We start from the raw sequence: 20,870 nt of genomic DNA on the forward strand, positions 1-20,870 counted from the left end.
GCATGTTTGAGAAGAGAGTTGACGCGCTGATGAGAGATTTGCTCATGTCACCTGCACAGCCCATCGGTGAAGTGATAGACTTCTTCATTCATGTGGAATATCAAGCATGTGGATCTCCTCACATCCATCTTTTGGTTTGGTGCCGGAACACAGCTGTATTTGAGGAAGACCCTGATCAGAAAGTATGTGACTTTGTTGACAAGTACATAACATGCAAACTGCCCGACCAAAATGCAGACCCTGAACTATATAAAATTGTGACAGAGGTACAGACTCATAGCAAAAACCATTCAAAGTCATGCAAGAAAGGCAACAAACACTGCAGATTTGGATTTCCCAAACCGCCTGTGAGGAAAACAATGGTAACTCGACCGATGCCTCCAGAGGTCAGTGAAGCCAATGAACAACCAGGGTTGACTCCAGAGAGAGCTAAAGCAAAACTGAAACCTGTGTGGGACCTGCTTTACAACCCCAAAGCTACTTTTGAAAACACCCCACAGCTACTCGCCCAATGCAACTTAAGCTATGAGGAATATGTAGACAATGTGGAGTCACTCACCAACGCCAGCGTGATTGTCATGAAGCGTGATCCAAAAGACTGTTGGGTGAACGGATATAAAACCCACTTGCTGAGGGCTTGGAATGCCAACATGGATATCCAATTCATACTGAATCCTTACTGTTGCATTATGTACATGCTGTCCTATATTTCAAAAGCAGAGCATGAGATGAGCGACTATCTCAAGACAGTAATGAAAGATACTAGTCAAGCCAACACATCTGATCGGGAACAAATGAAACGGATCATGCAGGCCTACTCAAAAAACAGAGAGGTTAGCGCTCAGGATAGTTAGGGAATCGGTCCACGGACCAATTTTTGTCAATTTGGGAAGCAGCAATACCGACCGCGCCACCGGAGGGCGCCGTTGACCGTCCACCCGGGAAGCATTTGTCACTTTGGGGGACGTCCGCGAGGGAAGCATCTGTCCACTTGGCAAGCATCGTCCGTCCACGAGGGAAGCATCGGTCCACTTGGCAAGCAATCGTCCACGTGGGAAGCATTGGTCCACTTGGCAAGCATCGTCCACGAGGGAAGCATCGGTCCACTTGGCAAGCAATCGTCCACCCGGGAAGCATTTGTCACTTCGGGGCCCCCAGGGGGCTGTCCGCGAGGGAAGCATCTGTCCACTTGGCAAGCATCGTCCGTCCACGAGGGAAGCATTGGTCCACTTGGCAAGCAATCGTCCACGAGGAAGCATTGGTCCACTTGGCAAGCAATCGTCTGTCCACGAGGGAAGCATTGGTCCACTTGGCAAGCAATCGACTGTCCACGAGGGAAGCATTGGTCCAATTGGCAAGCAATCAACTGTCCACGAGGGAAGCATTGGTCCACTTGGCAAGCATTGTCTGTCCACGAGGGAAGCATTGGTCAACTTGGCAAGCATCGACTGTCCATGGGGGGGTGCTTATCCTACACCGGGGAAACCTTTTTCCATATGGTGTACAGCAATGCACATTAGTGAGAGGGGTTTTAGCACACACTTAGAACAGCTACAGTGGTATTGAGTTTAGTGTACCTTTGCAAAACCCAGAACCACACTGGACATCCCAAATTGGATACTTACTATTAATGTACTGAAACAAATCTGAGATATGTTTCATAACAAAAGCTGCTCTAGAAGGCTCTTCTTGTCCCATTCTTGAGGGACAATCCTGAAAGGATATAGGAATGCAGAGGGTTTACAGAACCAGTGCTCTACATGCTAAATCTGTGTTCCGAGTTGAGGGTTTGGTGCAGGTTTCAAGCCATTCTGACAATTTCTACATGAAATATGATCATTTGAAGGGTGTCCATTTGAGAAGCATTTCCCATTGAAAACATTTTCAATGCAAAAGTACCCCAAAATGACAGTTGTGTGGCACTGGCATGCTCGGTCCCAGCAGGTCCAAACCAAGCCTACTGTACTCCACTTGGGTCTGGCAACAACATACTAAAAGATCAGAGCTCACGCATGTTCAGAAAAAAAATGACTCCAATCTGACCAACTATGAAAGAGGGTGTTGCGGGCTATAAGCCTAACAGTGTCTTCGCCTAGATTTCTCAAATAAACTATATTTTTTCCCCAAGGGACTTGGAGAGTTTTCACTTCACATGACTGTAGTAGGCCATGTCCCCACTCTGTGTGTGAAATATGGGATCTCTGAGGCTTCAGAAAGTCCTGTAATGTAATATTTAATGTACACAAAACTGTTCCCTAATGGACACAGTGTCATTTTGGGAAACATGGCGACCTTGCAAACTTTGAGGCTCATTTTCAGTGTCTTGCCATGCACCGATGGGCACAAAAATCATGTCACACATTGTCCTCGAAGCCAACTTTAAAGCAGAAAAGTAATCAAGTGTCTAGTTGTAGCAGAAAGGTCATGACCACCATGAAATGTTGTAAAGGTCAACTGTCCACGAGGGAAGCATCGGTCCACTTGGCAAGCAATCGTCCAACCGGGAAGCATTTGTCACTTCGGGGCCCCCAGGGGGCTGTCCGCGAGGGAAGCATCTGTCCACTTGGCAAGCATCGTCCGTCCACGAGGGAAGCATTGGTCCACTTGGCAAGCAATCGTCCACGAGGGAAGCATTGGTCCACTTGGCAAGCAATCGTCTGTCCACGAGGGAAGCATTGGTCCACTTGGCAAGCAATCGACTGTCCACGAGGGAAGCATTGGTCCACTTGGCAAGCAATCGTCCACGAGGGAAGCATCGGTCCACTTGGCAAGCAATCGTCCACCCGGGAAGCATTTGTCACTTCGGGGCCCCCAGGGGGCTGTCCGCGAGGGAAGCATCTGTCCACTTTGCAAGCATCGTCCGTCCACGAGGGAAGCATTGGTCCACTTGGCAAGCAATCGTCCACGAGGGAAGCATTGGTCCACTTGGCAAGCAATCGTCTGTCCACGAGGGAAGCATTGGTCCACTTGGCAAGCAATCGACTGTCCACGAGGGAAGCATTGGTCCACTTGGCAAGCAATCGTCTGTCCACGAGGGAAGCATCGGTCCACTTGGCAAGCAATCGTCTGTCCACGAGGGAAGCATTGGTCCACTTGGCAAGCAATCGACTGTCCACGAGGGAAGCATTGGTCCACTTGGCAAGCAATCGTCCACGAGGGAAGCATCGGTCCACTTGGCAAGCAATCGTCCACCCGGGAAGCATTTGTCACTTCGGGGCCCCCAGGGGGCTGTCCGCGAGGGAAGCATCTGTCCACATGGCAAGCATCGTCCGTCCACGAGGGAAGCATTGGTCCACTTGGCAAGCAATCGTCCACGAGGGAAGCATTGGTCCACTTGGCAAGCAATCGTCTGTCCACGAGGGAAGCATTGGTCCACTTGGCAAGCAATCGACTGTCCACGAGGGAAGCATTGGTCCACTTGGCAAGCAATCGACTGTCCACGAGGGAAGCATTGGTCCACTTGGCAAGCAATCAACTGTCCACGAGGGAAGCATTGGTCCACTTGGCAAGCATTGTCTGTCCACGAGGGAAGCATTGGTCAACTTGGCAAGCATCGACTGTCCATGGGGGGGTGCTTATCCTACAGCGGGGAAACCTTTTTCCATATGGTGTACAGCAATGCACATTAGTGAGAGGGGGTTTTAGCACACACTTAGAACAGCTACAGTGGTATTGAGTTTAGTGTACCTTTGCAAAACCCAGAACCACACTGGACATCCCAAATTGGATACTTACTATCAATGTACTGAAACAAATCTGAGATATGTTTCATAACAAAAGCTGCTCTACAAGGCTCTCCTTGTCCCATTCTTGAGGGACATTCCTGAAAGGATATAGGAATGCATAGGGTTTACAGAACCAGTGCTCTACATGCTAAATCTGTGTTCCGAGTTGAGGGTTTGGTGCAGGTTTCAAGCCATTCTGACAATTTCTACATGAAATATGATCATTTGAAGGGTGTCCATTTGAGAAGCATTTCCCATTGAAAACAATTTCAATGCAAAAGTACCCCAAAATGACAGTTGTGTGGCACTGGCATGCTCGGTCCCAGCAGGTCCAAACCAAGCCTACTGTACTCCACTTGGGTCTGGCAACAACATACTAAAAGATCAGAGCTCACGCATGTTCAGAAAAAAAATGACTCCAATCTGACCAACTATGAAAGAGGGTGTTGCGGGCTATAAGCCTAACAGTGTCTTCGCCTAAATTTCTCAAATAAACTATCTTTTTTCCCCAAGGGACTTGGAGAGTTTTCACTTCACATGACTGTAGTAGGCCATGTCCCCACTCTGTGTGTGAAATATGGGATCTCTGAGGCTTCAGAAAGTCCTGTAATGTAATATTTAATGTACACAAAACTGTTCCCTAATGGACACAGTGTCATTTTGGGAAACATGGCGACCTTGCAAACTTTGAGGCTCATTTTCAGTGTCTTGCCATGCACCGATGGGCACAAAAATCATGTCACACATTGTCCTCGAAGCCAACTTTAAAGCAGAAAAGGAAACAAGTGTCTAGTTGTAGCAGAAAGGTCATGACCACCATGAAATGTTGTAAAGGTCAACTGTCCACGAGGGAAGCATCGGTCCACTTGGCAAGCAATCGTCCACCCGGGAAGCATTTGTCACTTCGGGGCCCCCAGGGGGCTGTCCGCGAGGGAAGCATCTGTCCACTTGGCAAGCATCGTCCGTCCACGAGGGAAGCATTGGTCCACTTGGCAAGCAATCGTCCACGAGGGAAGCATTGGTCCACTTGGCAAGCAATCGTCTGTCCACGAGGGAAGCATTGGTCCACTTGGCAAGCAATCGACTGTCCACGAGGGAAGCATTGGTCCACTTGGCAAGCAATCGTCCACGAGGGAAGCATCGGTCCACTTGGCAAGCAATCGTCCACCCGGGAAGCATTTGTCACTTCGGGGCCCCCAGGGGGCTGTCCGCGAGGGAAGCATCTGTCCACTTGGCAAGCATCGTCCGTCCACGAGGGAAGCATTGGTCCACTTGGCAAGCAATCGTCCACGAGGGAAGCATTGGTCCACTTGGCAAGCAATCGTCTGTCCACGAGGGAAGCATTGGTCCACTTGGCAAGCAATCGACTGTCCACGAGGGAAGCATTGGTCCACTTGGCAAGCAATCGTCCACGAGGGAAGCATCGGTCCACTTGGCAAGCAATCGTCTGTCCACGAGGGAAGCATTGGTCCACTTGGCAAGCAATCGACTGTCCACGAGGGAAGCATTGGTCCACTTGGCAAGCAATCGACTGTCCACGAGGGAAGCATTGTTCCACTTGGCAAGCAATCAACTGTCCACGAGGGAAGCATTGGTCCACTTGGCAAGCATTGTCTGTCCACGAGGGAAGCATTGGTCAACTTGGCAAGCATCGACTGTCCATGGGGGGGTGCTTATCCTACACCGGGGAAACCTTTTTCCATATGGTGTACAGCAATGCACATTAGTGAGAGGGGGTTTTAGCACACACTTAGAACAGCTACAGTGGTATTGAGTTTAGTGTACCTTTGCAAAACCCAGAACCACACTGGACATCCCAAATTGGATACTTACTATCAATGTACTGAAACAAATCTGAGATATGTTTCATAACAAAAGCTGCTCTACAAGGCTCTCCTTGTCCCATTCTTGAGGGACATTCCTGAAAGGATATAGGAATGCAGAGGGTTTACAGAACCAGTGCTCTACATGCTAAATCTGTGTTCCGAGTTGAGGGTTTGGTGCAGGTTTCAAGCCATTCTGACAATTTCTACATGAAATATGATCATTTGAAGGGTGTCCATTTGAGAAGCATTTCCCATTGAAAACATTTTCAATGCAAAAGTACCCCAAAATGACAGTTGTGTGGCACTGGCATGCTCGGTCCCAGCAGGTCCAAACCAAGCCTACTGTACTCCACTTGGGTCTGGCAACAACATACTAAAAGATCAGAGCTCACGCATGTTCAGAAAGAAAATTACTCCAATCTGACCAACTATGAAAGAGGGTGTTGCGGGCTATAAGCCTAACAGTGTCTTCGCCTAGATTTCTCAAATAAACAATCTTTTTTCCCCAAGGGACTTGGAGAGTTTTCACTTCACATGACTGTAGTAGGCCATGTCCCCGCTCTGTGTGTGAAATATGGGATCTCTGAGGCTTCAGAAGGTCCTGTAATGTAATATTTAATGTACACAAAACTGTTCCCTAATGGACACAGTGTCATTTTGGGAAACATGGCGACCTTGCAAACTTTGAGGCTCATTTTCAGTGTCTTGCCATGCACCGATGGGCACAAAAATCATGTCACACATTGTCCTCGAAGCCAACTTTAAAGCAGAAAAGGAATCAAGTGTCTAGTTGTAGCAGAAAGGTCATGACCACCATGAAATGTTGTAAAGGTCAACTGTCCACGAGGGAAGCATCGGTCCACTTGGCAAGCAATCGTCCACCCGGGAAGCATTTGTCACTTCGGGGCCCCCAGGGGGCTGTCCGCGAGGGAAGCATCTGTCCACTTGGCAAGCATCGTCCGTCCACGAGGGAAGCATTGGTCCACTTGGCAAGCAATCGTCCACGAGGGAAGCATTGGTCCACTTGGCAAGCAATCGTCTGTCCACGAGGGAAGCATTGGTCCACTTGGCAAGCAATCGACTGTCCACGAGGGAAGCATTGGTCCACTTGGCAAGCAATCGTCCACGAGGGAAGCATCGGTCCACTTGGCAAGCAATCGTCCACCCGGGAAGCATTTGTCACTTCGGGGCCCCCAGGGGGCTGTCCGCGAGGGAAGCATCTGTCCACTTGGCAAGCATCGTCCGTCCACGAGGGAAGCATTGGTCCACTTGGCAAGCAATCGTCCACGAGGGAAGCATTGGTCCACTTGGCAAGCAATCGTCTGTCCACGAGGGAAGCATTGGTCCACTTGGCAAGCAATCGACTGTCCACGAGGGAAGCATTGGTCCACTTGGCAAGCAATCGTCCACGAGGGAAGCATCGGTCCACTTGGCAAGCAATCGTCTGTCCACGAGGGAAGCATTGGTCCACTTGGCAAGCAATCGACTGTCCACGAGGGAAGCATTGGTCCACTTGGCAAGCAATCGACTGTCCACGAGGGAAGCATTGTTCCACTTGGCAAGCAATCAACTGTCCACGAGGGAAGCATTGGTCCACTTGGCAAGCATTGTCTGTCCACGAGGGAAGCATTGGTCAACTTGGCAAGCATCGACTGTCCATGGGGGGGTGCTTATCCTACACCGGGGAAACCTTTTTCCATATGGTGTACAGCAATGCACATTAGTGAGAGGGGGTTTTAGCACACACTTAGAACAGCTACAGTGGTATTGAGTTTAGTGTACCTTTGCAAAACCCAGAACCACACTGGACATCCCAAATTGGATACTTACTATCAATGTACTGAAACAAATCTGAGATATGTTTCATAACAAAAGCTGCTCTACAAGGCTCTCCTTGTCCCATTCTTGAGGGACATTCCTGAAAGGATATAGGAATGCAGAGGGTTTACAGAACCAGTGCTCTACATGCTAAATCTGTGTTCCGAGTTGAGGGTTTGGTGCAGGTTTCAAGCCATTCTGACAATTTCTACATGAAATATGATCATTTGAAGGGTGTCCATTTGAGAAGCATTTCCCATTGAAAACATTTTCAATGCAAAAGTACCCCAAAATGACAGTTGTGTGGCACTGGCATGCTCGGTCCCAGCAGGTCCAAACCAAGCCTACTGTACTCCACTTGGGTCTGGCAACAACATACTAAAAGATCAGAGCTCACGCATGTTCAGAAAGAAAATTACTCCAATCTGACCAACTATGAAAGAGGGTGTTGCGGGCTATAAGCCTAACAGTGTCTTCGCCTAGATTTCTCAAATAAACAATCTTTTTTCCCCAAGGGACTTGGAGAGTTTTCACTTCACATGACTGTAGTAGGCCATGTCCCCGCTCTGTGTGTGAAATATGGGATCTCTGAGGCTTCAGAAGGTCCTGTAATGTAATATTTAATGTACACAAAACTGTTCCCTAATGGACACAGTGTCATTTTGGGAAACATGGCGACCTTGCAAACTTTGAGGCTCATTTTCAGTGTCTTGCCATGCACCGATGGGCACAAAAATCATGTCACACATTGTCCTCGAAGCCAACTTTAAAGCAGAAAAGGAATCAAGTGTCTAGTTGTAGCAGAAAGGTCATGACCACCATGAAATGTTGTAAAGGTCAACTGTCCACGAGGGAAGCATCGGTCCACTTGGCAAGCAATCGTCCACCCGGGAAGCATTTGTCACTTCGGGGCCCCCAGGGGGCTGTCCGCGAGGGAAGCATCTGTCCACTTGGCAAGCATCGTCCGTCCACGAGGGAAGCATTGGTCCACTTGGCAAGCAATCGTCCACGAGGGAAGCATTGGTCCACTTGGCAAGCAATCGTCTGTCCACGAGGGAAGCATTGGTCCACTTGGCAAGCAATCGACTGTCCACGAGGGAAGCATTGGTCCACTTGGCAAGCAATCGTCCACGAGGGAAGCATCGGTCCACTTGGCAAGCAATCGTCCACCCGGGAAGCATTTGTCACTTCGGGGCCCCCAGGGGGCTGTCCGCGAGGGAAGCATCTGTCCACTTGGCAAGCATCGTCCGTCCACGAGGGAAGCATTGGTCCACTTGGCAAGCAATCGTCCACGAGGGAAGCATTGGTCCACTTGGCAAGCAATCGTCTGTCCACGAGGGAAGCATTGGTCCACTTGGCAAGCAATCGACTGTCCACGAGGGAAGCATTGGTCCACTTGGCAAGCAATCGTCCACGAGGGAAGCATCGGTCCACTTGGCAAGCAATCGTCTGTCCACGAGGGAAGCATTGGTCCACTTGGCAAGCAATCGACTGTCCACGAGGGAAGCATTGGTCCACTTGGCAAGCAATCGACTGTCCACGAGGGAAGCATTGTTCCACTTGGCAAGCAATCAACTGTCCACGAGGGAAGCATTGGTCCACTTGGCAAGCATTGTCTGTCCACGAGGGAAGCATTGGTCAACTTGGCAAGCATCGACTGTCCATGGGGGGGTGCTTATCCTACACCGGGGAAACCTTTTTCCATATGGTGTACAGCAATGCACATTAGTGAGAGGGGGTTTTAGCACACACTTAGAACAGCTACAGTGGTATTGAGTTTAGTGTACCTTTGCAAAACCCAGAACCACACTGGACATCCCAAATTGGATACTTACTATCAATGTACTGAAACAAATCTGAGATATGTTTCATAACAAAAGCTGCTCTACAAGGCTCTCCTTGTCCCATTCTTGAGGGACATTCCTGAAAGGATATAGGAATGCAGAGGGTTTACAGAACCAGTGCTCTACATGCTAAATCTGTGTTCCGAGTTGAGGGTTTGGTGCAGGTTTCAAGCCATTCTGACAATTTCTACATGAAATATGATCATTTGAAGGGTGTCCATTTGAGAAGCATTTCCCATTGAAAACATTTTCAATGCAAAAGTACCCCAAAATGACAGTTGTGTGGCACTGGCATGCTCGGTCCCAGCAGGTCCAAACCAAGCCTACTGTACTCCACTTGGGCCTGGCAACAACATACTAAAAGATCAGAGCTCACGCATGTTCAGAAAAAAAATTACTCCAATCTGACCAACTATGAAAGAGGGTGTTGCGGGCTATAAGCCTAACAGTGTCTTCGCCTAGATTTCTCAAATAAACAATCTTTTTTCCCCAAGGGACTTGGAGAGTTTTCACTTCACATGACTGTAGTAGGCCATGTCCCCGCTCTGTGTGTGAAATATGGGATCTCTGAGGCTTCAGAAGGTCCTGTAATGTAATATTTAATGTACACAAAACTGTTCCCTAATGGACACAGTGTCATTTTGGGAAACATGGCGACCTTGCAAACTTTGAGGCTCATTTTCAGTGTCTTGCCATGCACCGATGGGCACAAAAATCATGTCACACATTGTCCTCGAAGCCAACTTTAAAGCAGAAAAGGAATCAAGTGTCTAGTTGTAGCAGAAAGGTCATGACCACCATGAAATGTTGTAAAGGTCAACTGTCCACGAGGGAAGCATCGGTCCACTTGGCAAGCAATCGTCCACCCGGGAAGCATTTGTCACTTCGGGGCCCCCAGGGGGCTGTCCGCGAGGGAAGCATCTGTCCACTTGGCAAGCATCGTCCGTCCACGAGGGAAGCATTGGTCCACTTGGCAAGCAATCGTCCACGAGGGAAGCATTGGTCCACTTGGCAAGCAATCGTCTGTCCACGAGGGAAGCATTGGTCCACTTGGCAAGCAATCGACTGTCCACGAGGGAAGCATTGGTCCACTTGGCAAGCAATCGTCCACGAGGGAAGCATCGGTCCACTTGGCAAGCAATCGTCCACCCGGGAAGCATTTGTCACTTCGGGGCCCCCAGGGGGCTGTCCGCGAGGGAAGCATCTGTCCACTTGGCAAGCATCGTCCGTCCACGAGGGAAGCATTGGTCCACTTGGCAAGCAATCGTCCACGAGGGAAGCATTGGTCCACTTGGCAAGCAATCGTCTGTCCACGAGGGAAGCATTGGTCCACTTGGCAAGCAATCGACTGTCCACGAGGGAAGCATTGGTCCACTTGGCAAGCAATCGTCCACGAGGGAAGCATCGGTCCACTTGGCAAGCAATCGTCTGTCCACGAGGGAAGCATTGGTCCACTTGGCAAGCAATCGACTGTCCACGAGGGAAGCATTGGTCCACTTGGCAAGCAATCGACTGTCCACGAGGGAAGCATTGTTCCACTTGGCAAGCAATCAACTGTCCACGAGGGAAGCATTGGTCCACTTGGCAAGCATTGTCTGTCCACGAGGGAAGCATTGGTCAACTTGGCAAGCATCGACTGTCCATGGGGGGGTGCTTATCCTACACCGGGGAAACCTTTTTCCATATGGTGTACAGCAATGCACATTAGTGAGAGGGGGTTTTAGCACACACTTAGAACAGCTACAGTGGTATTGAGTTTAGTGTACCTTTGCAAAACCCAGAACCACACTGGACATCCCAAATTGGATACTTACTATCAATGTACTGAAACAAATCTGAGATATGTTTCATAACAAAAGCTGCTCTACAAGGCTCTCCTTGTCCCATTCTTGAGGGACATTCCTGAAAGGATATAGGAATGCAGAGGGTTTACAGAACCAGTGCTCTACATGCTAAATCTGTGTTCCGAGTTGAGGGTTTGGTGCAGGTTTCAAGCCATTCTGACAATTTCTACATGAAATATGATCATTTGAAGGGTGTCCATTTGAGAAGCATTTCCCATTGAAAACATTTTCAATGCAAAAGTACCCCAAAATGACAGTTGTGTGGCACTGGCATGCTCGGTCCCAGCAGGTCCAAACCAAGCCTACTGTACTCCACTTGGGTCTGGCAACAACATACTAAAAGATCAGAGCTCACGCATGTTCAGAAAAAAAATGACTCCAATCTGACCAACTATGAAAGAGGGTGTTGCGGGCTATAAGCCTAACAGTGTTTTCACCTAGATTTCTCAAATAAACAATCTTTTTTCCCCAAGGGACTTGGAGAGTTTTCACTTCACATGACTGTAGTAGGCCATGTCCCCGCTCTGTGTGTGAAATATGGGATCTCTGAGGCTTCAGAAGGTCCTGTAATGTAATATTTAATCTACACAAAACTGTTCCCTAATGGACACAGTGTCATTTTGGGAAACATGGCGACCTTGCAAACTTTGAGGCTCATTTTCAGTGTCTTGCCATGCACCGATGGGCACAAAAATCATGTCACACATTGTCCTCGAAGCCAACTTTAAAGCAGAAAAGGAATCAAGTGTCTAGTTGTAGCAGAAAGGTCATGACCACCATGAAATGTTGTAAAGGTCAACTGTCCACGAGGGAAGCATCGGTCCACTTGGCAAGCAATCGTCCACCCGGGAAGCATTTGTCACTTCGGGGCCCCCAGGGGGCTGTCCGCGAGGGAAGCATCTGTCCACTTGGCAAGCATCGTCCGTCCACGAGGGAAGCATTGGTCCACTTGGCAAGCAATCGTCCACGAGGGAAGCATTGGTCCACTTGGCAAGCAATCGTCTGTCCACGAGGGAAGCATTGGTCCACTTGGCAAGCAATCGACTGTCCACGAGGGAAGCATTGGTCCACTTGGCAAGCAATCGTCCACGAGGGAAGCATCGGTCCACTTGGCAAGCAATCGTCCACCCGGGAAGCATTTGTCACTTCGGGGCCCCCAGGGGGCTGTCCGCGAGGGAAGCATCTGTCCACTTTGCAAGCATCGTCCGTCCACGAGGGAAGCATTGGTCCACTTGGCAAGCAATCGTCCACGAGGGAAGCATTGGTCCACTTGGCAAGCAATCGTCTGTCCACGAGGGAAGCATTGGTCCACTTGGCAAGCAATCGACTGTCCACGAGGGAAGCATTGGTCCACTTGGCAAGCAATCGTCCACGAGGGAAGCATCGGTCCACTTGGCAAGCAATCGTCTGTCCACGAGGGAAGCATTGGTCCACTTGGCAAGCAATCGACTGTCCACGAGGGAAGCATTGGTCCACTTGGCAAGCAATCGTCCACGAGGGAAGCATCGGTCCACTTGGCAAGCAATCGTCCACCCGGGAAGCATTTGTCACTTCGGGGCCCCCAGGGGGCTGTCCGCGAGGGAAGCATCTGTCCACATGGCAAGCATCGTCCGTCCACGAGGGAAGCATTGGTCCACTTGGCAAGCAATCGTCCACGAGGGAAGCATTGGTCCACTTGGCAAGCAATCGTCTGTCCACGAGGGAAGCATTGGTCCACTTGGCAAGCAATCGACTGTCCACGAGGGAAGCATTGGTCCACTTGGCAAGCAATCAACTGTCCACGAGGGAAGCATTGGTCCACTTGGCAAGCATTGTCTGTCCACGAGGGAAGCATTGGTCAACTTGGCAAGCATCGACTGTCCATGGGGGGGTTCTTATCCTACAGCGGGGAAACCTTTTTCCATATGGTGTACAGCAATGCACATTAGTGAGAGGGGGTTTTAGCACACACTTAGAACAGCTACAGTGGTATTGAGTTTAGTGTACCTTTGCAAAACCCAGAACCACACTGGACATCCCAAATTGGATACTTACTATCAATGTACTGAAACAAATCTGAGATATGTTTCATAACAAAAGCTGCTCTACAAGGCTCTCCTTGTCCCATTCTTGAGGGACATTCCTGAAAGGATATAGGAATGCATAGGGTTTACAGAACCAGTGCTCTACATGCTAAATCTGTGTTCCGAGTTGAGGGTTTGGTGCAGGTTTCAAGCCATTCTGACAATTTCTACATGAAATATGATCATTTGAAGGGTGTCCATTTGAGAAGCATTTCCCATTGAAAACAATTTCAATGCAAAAGTACCCCAAAATGACAGTTGTGTGGCACTGGCATGCTCGGTCCCAGCAGGTCCAAACCAAGCCTACTGTACTCCACTTGGGTCTGGCAACAACATACTAAAAGATCAGAGCTCACGCATGTTCAGAAAAAAAATGACTCCAATCTGACCAACTATGAAAGAGGGTGTTGCGGGCTATAAGCCTAACAGTGTCTTCGCCTAGATTTCTCAAATAAACTATCTTTTTTCCCCAAGGGACTTGGAGAGTTTTCACTTCACATGACTGTAGTAGGCCATGTCCCCACTCTGTGTGTGAAATATGGGATCTCTGAGGCTTCAGAAAGTCCTGTAATGTAATATTTAATGTACACAAAACTGTTCCCTAATGGACACAGTGTCATTTTGGGAAACATGGCGACCTTGCAAACTTTGAGGCTCATTTTCAGTGTCTTGCCATGCACCGATGGGCACAAAAATCATGTCACACATTGTCCTCGAAGCCAACTTTAAAGCAGAAAAGGAATCAAGTGTCTAGTTGTAGCAGAAAGGTCATGACCACCATGAAATGTTGTAAAGGTCAACTGTCCACGAGGGAAGCATCGGTCCACTTGGCAAGCAATCGTCCACCCGGGAAGCATTTGTCACTTCGGGGCCCCCAGGGGGCTGTCCGCGAGGGAAGCATCTGTCCACTTGGCAAGCATCGTCCGTCCACGAGGGAAGCATTGGTCCACTTGGCAAGCAATCGTCCACGAGGGAAGCATTGGTCCACTTGGCAAGCAATCGTCTGTCCACGAGGGAAGCATTGGTCCACTTGGCAAGCAATCGACTGTCCACGAGGGAAGCATTGGTCCACTTGGCAAGCAATCGTCCACGAGGGAAGCATCGGTCCACTTGGCAAGCAATCGTCCACCCGGGAAGCATTTGTCACTTCGGGGCCCCCAGGGGGCTGTCCGCGAGGGAAGCATCTGTCCACTTGGCAAGCATCGTCCGTCCACGAGGGAAGCATTGGTCCACTTGGCAAGCAATCGTCCACGAGGGAAGCATTGGTCCACTTGGCAAGCAATCGTCTGTCCACGAGGGAAGCATTGGTCCACTTGGCAAGCAATCGACTGTCCACGAGGGAAGCATTGGTCCACTTGGCAAGCAATCGTCCACGAGGGAAGCATCGGTCCACTTGGCAAGCAATCGTCTGTCCACGAGGGAAGCATTGGTCCACTTGGCAAGCAATCGACTGTCCACGAGGGAAGCATTGGTCCACTTGGCAAGCAATCGACTGTACACGAGGGAAGCATTGTTCCACTTGGCAAGCAATCAACTGTCCACGAGGGAAGCATTGGTCCACTTGGCAAGCATTGTCTGTCCACGAGGGAAGCATTGGTCAACTTGGCAAGCATCGACTGTCCATGGGGGGGTGCTTATCCTACACCGGGGAAACCTTTTTCCATATGGTGTACAGCAATGCACATTAGTGAGAGGGGGTTTTAGCACACACTTAGAACAGCTACAGTGGTATTGAGTTTAGTGTACCTTTGCAAAACCCAGAACCACACTGGACATCCCAAATTGGATACTTACTATCAATGTACTGAAACAAATCTGAGATATGTTTCATAACAAAAGCTGCTCTACAAGGCTCTCCTTGTCCCATTCTTGAGGGACATTCCTGAAAGGATATAGGAATGCAGAGGGTTTACAGAACCAGTGCTCTACATGCTAAATCTGTGTTCCGAGTTGAGGGTTTGGTGCAGGTTTCAAGCCATTCTGACAATTTCTACATGAAATATGATCATTTGAAGGGTGTCCATTTGAGAAGCATTTCCCATTGAAAACATTTTCAATGCAAAAGTACCCCAAAATGACAGTTGTGTGGCACTGGCATGCTCGGTCCCAGCAGGTCCAAACCAAGCCTACTGTACTCCACTTGGGTCTGGCAACAACATACTAAAAGATCAGAGCTCACGCATGTTCAGAAAAAAAATTACTCCAATCTGACCAACTATGAAAGAGGGTGTTGCGGGCTATAAGCCTAACAGTGTCTTCGCCTAGATTTCTCAAATAAACAATCTTTTTTCCCCAAGGGACTTGGAGAGTTTTCACTTCACATGACTGTAGTAGGCCATGTCCCCGCTCTGTGTGTGAAATATGGGATCTCTGAGGCTTCAGAAGGTCCTGTAATGTAATATTTAATGTACACAAAACTGTTCCCTAATGGACACAGTGTCATTTTGGGAAACATGGCGACCTTGCAAACTTTGAGGCTCATTTTCAGTGTCTTGCCATGCACCGATGGGCACAAAAATCATGTCACACATTGTCCTCGAAGCCAACTTTAAAGCAGAAAAGGAATCAAGTGTCTAGTTGTAGCAGAAAGGTCATGACCACCATGAAATGTTGTAAAGGTCAACTGTCCACGAGGGAAGCATCGGTCCACTTGGCAAGCAATCGTCCACCCGGGAAGCATTTGTCACTTCGGGGCCCCCAGGGGGCTGTCCGCGAGGGAAGCATCTGTCCACATGGCAAGCATCGTCCGTCCACGAGGGAAGCATTGGTCCACTTGGCAAGCAATCGTCCACGAGGGAAGCATTGGTCCACTTGGCAAGCAATCGTCTGTCCACGAGGGAAGCATTGGTCCACTTGGCAAGCAATCGACTGTCCACGAGGGAAGCATTGGTCCACTTGGCAAGCAATCGTCCACGAGGGAAGCATCGGTCCACTTGGCAAGCAATCGTCCACCCGGGAAGCATTTGTCACTTCGGGGCCCCCAGGGGGCTGTCCGCGAGGGAAGCATCTGTCCACTTGGCAAGCATCGTCCGTCCACGAGGGAAGCATTGGTCCACTTGGCAAGCAATCGTCCACGAGGGAAGCATTGGTCCACTTGGCAAGCAATCGTCTGTCCACGAGGGAAGCATTGGTCCACTTGGCAAGCAATCGACTGTCCACGAGGGAAGCATTGGTCCACTTGGCAAGCAATCGTCCACGAGGGAAGCATCGGTCCACTTGGCAAGCAATCGTCTGTCCACGAGGGAAGCATTGGTCCACTTGGCAAGCAATCGACTGTCCACGAGGGAAGCATTGGTCCACTTGGCAAGCAATCGACTGTCCACGAGGGAAGCATTGTTCCACTTGGCAAGCAATCAACTGTCCACGAGGGAAGCATTGGTCCACTTGGCAAGCATTGTCTGTCCACGAGGGAAGCATTGGTCAACTTGGCAAGCATCGACTGTCCATGGGGGGGTGCTTATCCTACACCGGGGAAACCTTTTTCCATATGGTGTACAGCAATGCACATTAGTGAGAGGGGGTTTTAGCACACACTTAGAACAGCTACAGTGGTATTGAGTTTAGTGTACCTTTGCAAAACCCAGAACCACACTGGACATCCCAAATTGGATACTTACTATCAATGTACTGAAACAAATCTGAGATATGTTTCATAACAAAAGCTGCTCTACAAGGCTCTCCTTGTCCCATTCTTGAGGGACATTCCTGAAAGGATATAGGAATGCAGAGGGTTTACAGAACCAGTGCTCTACATGCTAAATCTGTGTTCCGAGTTGAGGGTTTGGTGCAGGTTTCAAGCCATTCTGACAATTTCTACATGAAATATGATCATTTGAAGGGTGTCCATTTGAGAAGCATTTCCCATTGAAAACATTTTCAATGCAAAAGTACCCCAAAATGACAGTTGTGTGGCACTGGCATGCTCGGTCCCAGCAGGTCCAAACCAAGCCTACTGTACTCCACTTGGGTCTGGCAACAACATACTAAAAGATCAGAGCTCACGCATGTTCAGAAAAAAAATTACTCCAATCTGACCAACTATGAAAGAGGGTGTTGCGGGCTATAAGCCTAACAGTGTCTTCGCCTAGATTTCTCAAATAAACAATCTTTTTTCCCCAAGGGACTTGGAGAGTTTTCACTTCACATGACTGTAGTAGGCCATGTCCCCGCTCTGTGTGTGAAATATGGGATCTCTGAGGCTTCAGAAGGTCCTGTAATGTAATATTTAATGTACACAAAACTGTTCCCTAATGGACACAGTGTCATTTTGGGAAACATGGCGACCTTGCAAACTTTGAGGCTCATTTTCAGTGTCTTGCCATGCACCGATGGGCACAAAAATCATGTCACACATTGTCCTCGAAGCCAACTTTAAAGCAGAAAAGGAATCAAGTGTCTAGTTGTAGCAGAAAGGTCATGACCACCATGAAATGTTGTAAAGGTCAACTGTCCACGAGGGAAGCATCGGTCCACTTGGCAAGCAATCGTCCACCCGGGAAGCATTTGTCACTTCGGGGCCCCCAGGGGGCTGTCCGCGAGGGAAGCATCTGTCCACTTGGCAAGCATCGTCCGTCCACGAGGGAAGCATTGGTCCACTTGGCAAGCAATCGTCCACGAGGGAAGCATTGGTCCACTTGGCAAGCAATCGTCTGTCCACGAGGGAAGCATTGGTCCACTTGGCAAGCAATCGACTGTCCACGAGGGAAGCATTGGTCCACTTGGCAAGCAATCGTCCACGAGGGAAGCATCGGTCCACTTGGCAAGCAATCGTCCACCCGGGAAGCATTTGTCACTTCGGGGCCCCCAGGGGGCTGTCCGCGAGGGAAGCATCTGTCCACTTTGCAAGCATCGTCCGTCCACGAGGGAAGCATTGGTCCACTTGGCAAGCAATCGTCCACGAGGGAAGCATTGGTCCACTTGGCAAGCAATCGTCTGTCCACGAGGGAAGCATTGGTCCACTTGGCAAGCAATCGACTGTCCACGAGGGAAGCATTGGTCCACTTGGCAAGCAATCGTCCACGAGGGAAGCATCGGTCCACTTGGCAAGCAATCGTCTGTCCACGAGGGAAGCATTGGTCCACTTGGCAAGCAATCGACTGTCCACGAGGGAAGCATTGGTCCACTTGGCAAGCAATCGTCCACGAGGGAAGCATCGGTCCACTTGGCAAGCAATCGTCCACCCGGGAAGCATTTGTCACTTCGGGGCCCCCAGGGGGCTGTCCGCGAGGGAAGCATCTGTCCACATGGCAAGCATCGTCCGTCCACGAGGGAAGCATTGGTCCACTTGGCAAGCAATCGTCCACGAGGGAAGCATTGGTCCACTTGGCAAGCAATCGTCTGTCCACGAGGGAAGCATTGGTCCACTTGGCAAGCAATCGACTGTCCACGAGGGAAGCATTGGTCCACTTGGCAAGCAATCGTCCACGAGGGAAGCATCGGTCCACTTGGCAAGCAATCGTCCACCCGGGAAGCATTTGTCACTTCGGGGCCCCCAGGGGGCTGTCCGCGAGGGAAGCATCTGTCCACTTGGCAAGCATCGTCCGTCCACGAGGGAAGCATTGGTCCACTTGGCAAGCAATCGTCCACGAGGGAAGCATTGGTCCACTTGGCAAGCAATCGTCTGTCCACGAGGGAAGCATTGGTCCACTTGGCAAGCAATCGACTGTCCACGAGGGAAGCATTGGTCCACTTGGCAAGCAATCGTCCACGAGGGAAGCATCGGTCCACTTGGCAAGCAATCGTCTGTCCACGAGGGAAGCATTGGTCCACTTGGCAAGCAATCGACTGTCCACGAGGGAAGCATTGGTCCACTTGGCAAGCAATCGTCCACGAGGGAAGCATCGGTCCACTTGGCAAGCAATCGTCCACCCGGGAAGCATTTGTCACTTCGGGGCCCCCAGGGGGCTGTCCGCGAGGGAAGCATCTGTCCACATGGCAAGCATCGTCCGTCCACGAGGGAAGCATTGGTCCACTTGGCAAGCAATCGTCCACGAGGGAAGCATTGGTCCACTTGGCAAGCAATCGTCTGTCCACGAGGGAAGCATTGGTCCACTTGGCAAGCAATCGACTGTCCACGAGGGAAGCATTAGTCCACTTGGCAAGCAATCGTCCACGAGGGAAGCATCGGTCCACTTGGCAAGCAATCGTCCACCCGGGAAGCATTTGTCACTTCGGGGCCCCCAGGGGGCTGTCCGCGAGGGAAGCATCTGTCCACTTGGCAAGCATCGTCCGTCCACGAGGGAAGCATTGGTCCACTTGGCAAGCAATCGTCCACGAGGGAAGCATTGGTCCACTTGGCAAGCAATCGTCTGTCCACGAGGGAAGCATTGGTCCACTTGGCAAGCAATCGACTGTCCACGAGGGAAGCATTGGTCCACTTGGCAAGCAATCGTCCACGAGGGAAGCATCGGTCCACTTGGCAAGCAATCGTCTGTCCACGAGGGAAGCATTGGTCCACTTGGCAAGCAATCGACTGTCCACGAGGGAAGCATTGGTCCACTTGGCAAGCAATCGACTGTCCACGAGGGAAGCATTGTTCCACTTGGCAAGCAATCAACTGTCCACGAGGGAAGCATTGGTCCACTTGGCAAGCATTGTCTGTCCACGAGGGAAGCATTGGTCAACTTGGCAAGCATCGACTGTCCATGGGGGGGTGCTTATCCTACACCGGGGAAACCTTTTTCCATATGGTGTACAGCAATGCACATTAGTGAGAGGGGGTTTTAGCACACACTTAGAACAGCTACAGTGGTATTGAGTTTAGTGTACCTTTGCAAAACCCAGAACCACACTGGACATCCCAAATTGGATACTTACTATCAATGTACTGAAACAAATCTGAGATATGTTTCATAACAAAAGCTGCTCTACAAGGCTCTCCTTGTCCCATTCTTGAGGGACATTCCTGAAAGGATATAGGAATGCAGAGGGTTTACAGAACCAGTGCTCTACATGCTAAATCTGTGTTCCGAGTTGAGGGTTTGGTGCAGGTTTCAAGCCATTCTGACAATTTCTACATGAAATATGATCATTTGAAGGGTGTCCATTTGAGAAGCATTTCCCATTGAAAACATTTTCAATGCAAAAGTACCCCAAAATGACAGTTGTGTGGCACTGGCATGCTCGGTCCCAGCAGGTCCAAACCAAGCCTACTGTACTCCACTTGGGTCTGGCAACAACATACTAAAAGATCAGAGCTCACGCATGTTCAGAAAAAAAATTACTCCAATCTGACCAACTATGAAAGAGGGTGTTGCGGGCTATAAGCCTAACAGTGTCTTCGCCTAGATTTCTCAAATAAACAATCTTTTTTCCCCAAGGGACTTGGAGAGTTTTCACTTCACATGACTGTAGTAGGCCATGTCCCCGCTCTGTGTGTGAAATATGGGATCTCTGAGGCTTCAGAAGGTCCTGTAATGTAATATTTAATGTACACAAAACTGTTCCCTAATGGACACAGTGTCATTTTGGGAAACATGGCGACCTTGCAAACTTTGAGGCTCATTTTCAGTGTCTTGCCATGCACCGATGGGCACAAAAATCATGTCACACATTGTCCTCGAAGCCAACTTTAAAGCAGAAAAGGAATCAAGTGTCTAGTTGTAGCAGAAAGGTCATGACCACCATGAAATGTTGTAAAGGTCAACTGTCCACGAGGGAAGCATCGGTCCACTTGGCAAGCAATCGTCCACCCGGGAAGCATTTGTCACTTCGGGGCCCCCAGGGGGCTGTCCGCGAGGGAAGCATCTGT

Source organism: Borostomias antarcticus, assembly GCF_949987555.1.
Source record: "Borostomias antarcticus genome assembly, chromosome: 30".
In the NCBI taxonomy this organism is placed as follows: Eukaryota; Metazoa; Chordata; class Actinopteri; order Stomiiformes; family Stomiidae; genus Borostomias; species Borostomias antarcticus.